This window comes from Dermacentor andersoni, chromosome 4 (assembly GCF_023375885.2).
Source record: "Dermacentor andersoni chromosome 4, qqDerAnde1_hic_scaffold, whole genome shotgun sequence".
NCBI classification, from domain to species: domain Eukaryota; kingdom Metazoa; phylum Arthropoda; class Arachnida; order Ixodida; family Ixodidae; genus Dermacentor; species Dermacentor andersoni.
In genome coordinates, this window is record NC_092817.1 from 209,310,941 (window position 1) to 209,320,467 (window position 9,527).

The 9,527-nt window shown below is 47.3% G+C and overlaps 1 pseudogene; it reads right to left on the minus strand.

Moving 5' to 3' along the window:
- Positions 1-1,553: 1,553 nt before the first annotated feature.
- On the minus strand, positions 1,554-8,787 carry LOC126538487 (uncharacterized; annotated as a pseudogene).
- Between the last annotated feature and the right edge of the window lie 740 nt (positions 8,788-9,527).

The following is a 9,527-nucleotide window of genomic DNA, read 5'->3' on the forward strand; positions in this document are numbered from 1 at the left end:
CCGCAATTGGCTAGTGTGATGTGCTTTTATTAGGTTATACACATAACCAGTAGTACTGATTTTGTATAGTACTCTCACAAAAATATCATTACAGGAATTAGAACCGAAGGCACAGCACGTGAGGACCTGGAAAGGAGGCTTGGCGCAAGCATTGTGCAGGTAAGACTCCTTCCTTTTATGTAAGGCAATGAAGGCACACAAATTATATTGTGCACATATCATTACTCCCAAACCTCATTGTCATATCTTTGTATTCTGTAGACTGGACTGGTGGTTCTTCCTGAGCAACCTTGGCTGTGCTGCAGCCCTGATGGACTTGTACAGCTTGGTTATGAGACTGTCCTGATTGAAATCAAGTGCACATAAAAATTCAAGGATTCGCCATTTATTAAGTACGAAGAAAGACACTGTGAGCTTCCATATTTGATATTCATTGATGGCATAATCGAATTAAGAAAGTCACATCAATACTACACTCAGTTGCAGGTCCAAATGTATATTCTTAATTTACAGAAAGCTTTGCTCTTTGTGTACAGTCAAAATCAGTCTGTCATAGTTTCTGTGAGGAGGGATGAAGTGTTTTTGTGGGCGCTCATCCCTAAAATGGAGCATTTCTATTTCAAGTTTTTTGTTCCTGCTTTGTTCTAGCAGTATTTCTCCTGTTTCTATTGTGAGCTTTTCTTTCTGGGTCCACAATTTAAAGAGATAGTCTGTCGAATATTGCTGGACTCTACAATGGCATCACGTCCACAAAATGTTTGTGATCTCATAATGTGATATTTTCATTTTGCTGTAAGAAATGTTTAATGGTATATGCACTATAAAAGTTAAAAAAGGATGTTCTAAAGTGCAGTCTTTTAGTCCACGTGGTACTTGTCAGAGCTTTGAAAGTGCAGTGCTTTTATTTTAATTTGAATGTGCAATATTTTTAGTCAACATGCAATATCTTAGGACCATGCAATTCTGTTGGAAACATTTGAATTTGTTTCTGTCATGTGTGATGTTTTTTTTTGCTGCATACCGGTAGGAAAAATGGAAGTGTCTTATAATGTTGGCACGAGACATGCCAACATTACGCTAACATTGCTTTTATGTATGCAATGTATCTAGTCTGTATGCAATATTTTATTACATCGTTTTGGATGTAGAAGCTGCAGTTACTTTTATATGCAATATTTTAATGTTGCTGAATCTAGTCCTAATAAAGTGTGAAACTACCCTTACATGTTTAATTTTAACTTTGTTAAATCGATAAAGATGTGAAGTATAGTCTATGCATTGCAAGCATGGACTATACTTGGAATGCTTCAGGTTACAGCATTTTATCAACTTTTGGTATTTCATATGACTGAAATTAAATACGTAAACCAAATACTCTCATTGTTAGTCTATTCTAGAAGCTTGGTGATATATACCTGAAAAACAATACATCAAGAAACACTTAATGTGATATGCAAGAAGGTTAGAGATAGCAGATGACAAGCTGGCTAGCTTGTTTAATGTCCACCTGCGGGTTTGAGGCACAATATCTGCGAACAGTTAGACGATGACAGGACTGATAAATGAAATATTTATTGAAATCACAAGCCATTGCAAACAATATCAGTGTGCATACGGCAGACACAAAATAATATTGCAGGGCACCATAAGCTAACTTAATCATGCTGTGTATCCAGCGTACAACTAAAGAAACATTTATGAATGAATAAACTACATGATCTTTCAATAAATTCTCTTTTGGCTGTGCAGAAACAAATGCACTGGTGCATCATGATGCCACATTTGTAACATGTACTCTGCTGGCATCTGTACAAGACAACACTGGTAATCTTTATTTACGCATTGTTAAATTTCCTTTAGGAATTATATTCACACACAAAATTTCCATGCAAAACTCACTCACAAAGCATTACAAAGAATGCACTCATTCTTTCTTTCTAATGATTGGTGGCTGCATATTGACTAAGGCCGCAAATACCGAGAACACTTTGTCCATATGCGGCACCAAAGTTAAGGGCACTGTGTTGCGCAGGATCCTGTATACTTTCCTGATCTTGTATAGCGAATAACCCGCTCAACATGGATCCGCACAGATGCAATTTTATATGTTTCATCCATGTCTTCTTGGGACAGTTGACCGCCTCCAGAATTGAAGGGAGGCATCAAGATGACTCCGCCTTTGTCCTTAACATCTGTCCGGATGCGTGGAAACCCTTTATCGCTCAAGATAATATCCCCTTCTTGTATAAGATTGAGAAAACCAGAGTCTTGGGTAATAAAGGAATCAGTGCACCGCCCACCATATACCCCTGACATGAAGGCTATCATTCCATTTGGAATTATACTGACAAGGACCTTCAAGGTATAACCTCCCTTGTAATAGGAATAGAGCATGTGCTGGCAGTCGGGATTTGATGGCGTTTCAACTCGAACTTCTGTACAGTCAATAATAAGTGTGCAGTCTGGATAATTTTCTTTGAATGGCTGTGGCATGCACTGCTTGATGATAGCCCTTGGTGGCACAAATACCCGCTCTTTCAAGGCTGTGCTAAGTATGTCGAGGGTTTTTTTAAATACACTTGATCCAGTTGATGCAGCCACTCCGAAAATCACAGACAAAGCATTGAAGCTTACCCCAAGCTTAAGCTTGGCTAAAGAAAGACAAAGCTTGTCCTCGCGGGTCATATCTGTGCTTCGGTAGCTAGGCTCTGGCAGAATATTCAGCAAAAGACTAAAGACCTGTATAGTGACCCCACATATGTCTCGCAAAGCAGTCTCATTTTGCTTAAGTGTCTCAAATCCAAAGAATTCACATTTCCTCTTCCAGCTTCCATCAGTCCCAGTGACCTACAAGAACAGCAGAAAACATTTGAAATACGGCCTTAATAAGCAAATTTTTTACAAGCTTGTGACTATTTTAGGAACAATGTAGCCTCTCCCAACCCTACACAGAGTGATACAGCTATTCTGAAACAGATTACGCCCAGAAAGTAAGAAATGTCTCCAATAGCTACTAGCTAATCTCTGTATTGCCTCATGTTATGTAAATATTACCAGTCATGCTATCATACCCAACTTAGTAGACTGTTTACATTAAATTTCTTGTAAATATACATGAACTTTACATTTACAGTATTGCAAGCAAGTCTAGACTTACAAAGCATGGAGCCTTCACTTCTTACTTATTTATACGTACTGCCGTCTTTTAAATGACATAGCAAGCAAATAGACAGTAAAAATCAAGCGCCGGATTACGTACATAAAGAAAATAAAAATGGTACTACAGAGAAAGCCATAGTCAGCGACAAAATTGCAGCGGCAAGCATGTCTTGAAAAAAAACGTGCTAATTAATTTAGTTCTTTCCACCCCCTTGCTGCTAACTTCCTATCTTTATTGGGGAAAAGAGAAGTAGAGAAAGATCCTTCTGGGAGAGAAGCAGAAATCAGCATTCGGTTGTGTAACTCCTCTTCTGTCCCTCTCAAACCACAAACCCGTGGGCTTTGTGACAAGTTTGCTTACAGGCTGTACTTCACATGTATTTGCCGCTGCTCTCTTGTCTTTTCACGATTGGCACAAATACGATTAGGTTGCTCTTTAGCAAACAATTCATGCAGTAAGCTGCACTGTGCACTCTCAGGCCATTTCTAATAAATGTGCAGTTGCAATGATAATTTCATGAAAATAAAGTTGCTTATAAGTGGCCACTGTTCATGGGCTTAGGAGATCGCATATAAAGGACCACAGCATTGATCAGTGCGGCAGGCTCATGCACTAGTGTTGGTGCATCAATAATGATGTGTCATGTAATGACACATGTATATGTACAACTGTGCTTCAATAAAGTCACTAGTGGTGCCTGCATGACAAGGGAGAGAACTTTATAGTAGTGGTGACAAACGATGCCTATCACCACATTTTGTACAAATACAAGCAAGTTAATGCAATGCGTGGTGTTAGTTAGTTAGTTAATGCGTGGTGATGTGACATACCATATGACGGCATTTCAGTATGTGCTGCATTAGCTATGAAGTGAGATAATATGCACCAAAATGGCAGCTTTTACCCATCATGACAGTTATTTAAATATTTTTGTTATGAGGAATGCATGCTTCAATGCGTTCTTCTGAGGTCTGCCTATGAATTACTGCTACAGCCATTTTGGTGAAAGTCAAGACAACAGTAAGTATAAGATGAACCCAGCAAATGTGTAGTGATAACTGTACCTTGTCACATTGTTAATGTGAGAAACTTGAGTTGATACCTCAGACCCATTTGTCGCTGACAGGAGGATAACCAGGTTTCCTCGAGATTCTAGTTCTGTTTGGCATGCCTGCGGTGTTTGCAAAAATAAGGCAGGCTGTGAAGTATTTAACACAATGATCAATGTAGACAGCGTGACTGATATTACAGGTAAACACAAAAACAAGGTCGATATGTCAAAAGCACATGCTTACAGCATCGGCCTGTGTAACTGGTTGAGCCTGTTGTGTTTCATAGGGTCCCGCTGAACGCTGAGGGTCATCACTGATAGGTGTGAGAGGCATCACTGGTGATTCCGCATCACTTGCAAGTGTGTCATAGACGTCCAGGCAAGCAGAGGAATCTTGATCTTGCATTGGTGGGCTAACTTGAGGAGTACTTTGAGGCACAGCCTGCTACACAGCATTTTGCACTGATCTGGCTGCCCTTACAGACCGCCGTTTCCACCTAAGGAAAATAAGAGAGTGTGGCACCAGCTAGATCAAGCTGTACATTGCAAGGTTAATATATGTTCTGTTCTTTTAATAAATGTACGGTAATCAACTTTTAGCATATCTAATACCACAGAGTTCACCACAGTCAGACGGTCAGAGGGGAGTAGCCAGGAGAGGGATGGGGGGGAGCAAACCGGATATTTTATCATTGAGGAAAATTCCTGGCTAACTACTGCACGGCCCAGATAATTTGGGCTTTGTTTTTCTTGTGCACCGAGGCGAAAATTGGGTTATGCCATCTTCTAGCATGAAAAAGAAGTAGCGTGGACTGTCTTGATACTGTTTGAGCGACCGCACTAGCAGAAATCCGGCGACTATGCGAGCTGAAGTTAGTCCTGCACAGTTTCCTTTCTATTTTTAGCCTTGTTTAACTATCAAGGACGCGCGCGGAACAAATTCTCGCAAAGCACGGAAGCGAGAATCCTTTGTCTAAGCAAGACGCTTTAAAACGCGCACTGCATTTTGCACTACACTGGCCATCATACCTCTGCGCCACTTCTGGGTCAGGTGTCCGTTTCTTGTACGCCGCCGGAAAAATGGTCGGCACATACGACGGGTGTTGGCTGCAGTTACTTTTGCAGTTGCCCACAAAATGTCTGCTGCAAATCCTTGTACTCTCTGTTGGCGACCACGGACTTTCCATCGGCACTGTGCGGAAATACACAAAATGTTTCACTGCACAGATAAAATATGACATGCATACACAACTTTAACTAGCACGTCCCCTACAACGTAGAAAATTGGAAGCAGCGTAAAAAGCTTGGTAATTTTTATAATAGTGGTTAAGAGACCGAAGTTGAAAGCATTTGTAATTCTGCTTCACCAATGCCGGCGTGACCAAGGCGCGCGCGTCTTGGTCACGCCGGCATTGTACAGTAACTCGATCGATGAGTACAGTGGTTATGCAGGAATGAGTTGCGGTCATGTTCAATGCATCGTGCACACATTAAATTTCTCGGCATGCGTGAGTTCTGACCACCGCTAGCGCATGCAACAAAAGTTGTTTACTTACTTTGTTCGGCGCACTGCGGTAATCCACATCTGTCGTCTGCCTTTCTCGTACCATTTAGTGGGGAATCGGTAGAATTCCACTGGAGGCTGCAGCCCCTTCGTGTTCACATTGCTGTTATGGCAGTTCACAACACAACAGTAATTACCAGTCTTCCGGCGAGGCGCCATCGCAAACAAAAGCCTTCTCGCGTGCAGCGCGAGCTCAGCCTGAGCCTCCTCTGGCTCAGCGCGAGCGAAGGGAAGCGGCGGAAGCATACACCCGTGGGAAGGGAAACCGTGCCGCCAGGGGAGAAACGAGCGCTGGCGTCTCGGGCGAAACTTGGCGTGCGGTCGTCCATGCCATGAATAAGCACACGTACAGTACAGGCTGCGTGCGGAGTGGCGTGCTGCGCGCTTGCCGTACGAAGCGACAGTCCAGAAAGCGGCGTGGTCACCTTGCGCAGCGAACGGCACAGTTTGGCGGCTATCACAGAAACGGCTGCGCCGGTATCCACAAGAGCGAATGCAGGGACACCTCCTACACAAATTTCTACCACGTTAGCAGGAGAGGCGCGAGGACTTAGACAGTTCGAAGGGGGCGCAGTTCTTGCCTCTTGAACTGCGACGTTCAGTTTTCCTGGTCAGGTGGTGCGGGTCGCCGACGCATTGGGGAGAGCGAGCGTCCGCAAGGGGATGGCGAGCGACGCGAAGGAAATTCTGGCATGTCAGCACGAGCGTACGGTCGGGGGGAAGGAGCGGCGTATTGGCGAAATGGCTGGCTGCCGTACTGGAAGGGCCGCGAGGTGTCGCCGAACGCTTGAGGGCGACGGCGGCAATAACAGGCGACGTGTCCGGGAGTGCAGCAAGAATAACAGATAGGTCGATTGTTAGGTGTCCTCCAAGGATTAGCTCACGGTGCGGTCCAAGATGCAGCATGGGCTTCCGGTGGCAGCGGTTGGGACTGGGTCGCGAAAGACGCCTGTGGAGGCCTGCGTACTGCCTGTGCGTACGTAAGAGGCGCGGCCACAGGCAGGACTGGCTGCGCATAGGTGAGAGGCTTGGCGACAGGCTGCACTGCCAGCGCAGAGTTGAGATTCGCGGCTGCAGGCGGCTGATGGTGTGCGGAAGGGACAACTTGGGCGACCTCTTCGGAAATTAGGGTGCGGAGCGTGTTTGGAAGACGGGAGGCGGGCTCCTGATTGAAGGGGACTAAAGAAAGTTGGCGGGCAACTTCCTCACGCACAAATTTCTTGACCCGCTGAAGGAATGAGGATGGGTCGTACAGGTCGTACAAGGCTCGCCAACAAGTCGTCGCTTCCCAGAGGACGCCGAGTCGAAGCGCGTTGCTTCCGTAACTCATCGTAACTTTGGCATAGGCTGACAACTTCAGACACAGTGCGCGGATTCCTGGCTAGGAGCATCTGGAATGCGCCGTCATCGATGCCTCTCAGTATATGGCGAATTCGCTCAGCTTCGGGCATTGCGCCGTTGACTCGTTTACAAAGGTCCACGACGTCTTCTATGTAGCTTGTGAACGTTTCTGCCGTCTGGTGTGCTCGGGCGCGCAAGCGTTGTTCGGCACGCAGCTTGCGAACAGCGGGTCGGCCGAACACTTCCGTAAAGGTTGTCTTGAAGACTGACCATGTGGGTACGTCACTTTTGTGTTGTGAAACCACAGTTGGGCAACACCAGCCAGATAAAAATTGGAGGACGCTTAAGCTTCGCCTTCAAGAGTGGAACGCGACAGCGTTCCCGTCGACCCGCCAAGGGGTGTAAGACGCGCTACGGCGCAGCGACTACGCGCCCCGCATCGGACGCGGTGAGCGTCGAGCAACGCAGCGTTCGGCGCGACAACGAAATGTGAGCCTGAGCAAACGACGCACGCCTGAGCCTTAGAAACAGCTCGTTTCTAAGGCAACACCGCGTTCACTAGAGGCGCTTTTGTACCGCTTTGAAGCATCGAACTCGTGGCTCAGTGGTAACGTCTCCGTCTCACACTCCGGAGACTCTGGTTCGATTCCCACCCAGCCCATCTTGCAAGTTGTTTTTTATTCATGAAGTGCCTGCTGGGATTTATCGCTCACGGCCAACGCCGCCGACACCGGTTTTTCTGCGACACGAGCTCCTTAACGCTGTCGCGTTAAAAGATGACGTGGGTTAACTTGGCTGGATCATCCGACTTGTTGTCTGCGCTCACCCATTCATATTGCCGCAGAGAGCTCTCCACATGCCAGGTACAAGCACTCAATTCATGACCGTCTATTGTAATGCGCAAGTCTGAAGAAATTCTCTGTTCACTTATCTTATTCATCCGCTTCTGTTCGTCGCGGCTGCTCGGTAAACTTGACGGAGGATCTTGGCTTTTTCGAACGTCAGCGGCCTCGCCTCCACAGGTCGCTCGCTTCAGTTTTCCGGACGTGGGCTCAGTGAACGACGCCTTGGTGAAATCGAGGATGGCCGTGGACTTGGTGATCGGTAGCGTTCAGACGCTGATGATCGGGGCTGGTGTTGGTATCTCGCAGCCGGATCCTGTTGTCGGGTCAAGTAGTCCTGAATTTCGGTGGGTCTTTCGCCATTACGGGGGCAAGGCGCATTTATCGTAAAGCCGCGAAGACCTGCTCTTAGATATGGGCACATTCTGTAAAGGTGTCCAGCTTCCCCGCAGTGGAAACAGAGTGGTGTCCGGTCGGGTGCACGCCACACGTCACTTTTTCGTGGCCTCAGCTCTGCTAGAAGGGGTCCACTGCGCAGAGTCGGCTGGCGGCTGCTGGGAGTCGCAAATGCATGCCTGGTCGGTTGGCATAACACATCAGCGTACGTTGGCACGCGACGTACGGGTGGTGGTTGGTCATGATGAGCAGGCGGTTCCTCACGTCCTGGCTGCAGAATGGCGTGGCGAACTTCATCTCGAATGACGGCGGCGAGAGTTGAGACTGTCGGCGTGGCTTCCGGTAGCTGCAGCTTTCGAAGCTCCTCCTTTACGATTGATCTCACCAGTTCTCTTAGTGCTTCGGTGTTACTGCCTGGGCCTGCTGACAGCATATCGGCCGGTGCGCTGGTGACATTACGATTGTAGTGATGGGCACGCTGCTGCAGCGCCTTCTCTATGGTCGTCGCTTCGGCGCGAAACTCAGCAACACTGTGTGGTGGGTTGCGGACGAGTCCTGCAAACAGCTCCTGCTTAACGCCACGCATCAGATGGCGTAATTTCTTCTCTTCGGTCATGTTTGGATCAGCGCGCGAGAAGAGACGGGACATGTCCTCGATATACATGCCGACACTTTCGTTAGTGCGCTGGTTTCTGGCTTGTAGGGCGTGCTCTGCCTTCTCTCGCCGATCGGTGCTGGCATACGTGGCAAGCAGCTGTCGCCGAAATTCTTCCCACGAAGATAGTGTCGCTTCATGATTGACGTACCACGTCCTCGCTGACTCTTCTAACGCGAAGTACACGTTGCGAAGCTTCCGTGTCTCGTCCCAGCCGTTGAAATCTGCCACTCGCTCGAACTGCTCTAACCAGTCTTCCACATCTTCGAACGTATCGCCGTGGAAGGACTCGGGCGTGCGTGGTGGGTACACGATGAGCTGGGATGATGCCACTGGGCTGGTCATGGTTGCACCGTCGCTGATAACTGTTGCCCGCACTGCTGCAGCAACAGGAAGCGGTCCGAACTCGGGTGGGTCTCCTCGGATGCGGCGGCTTGTGCGCTGGTGTACTGGAGTCAGTTCCCTGGGTTCCAATCGCTGAGGGTCGGGGCTCCGTTCTCTTACGAACTGGGGACTTC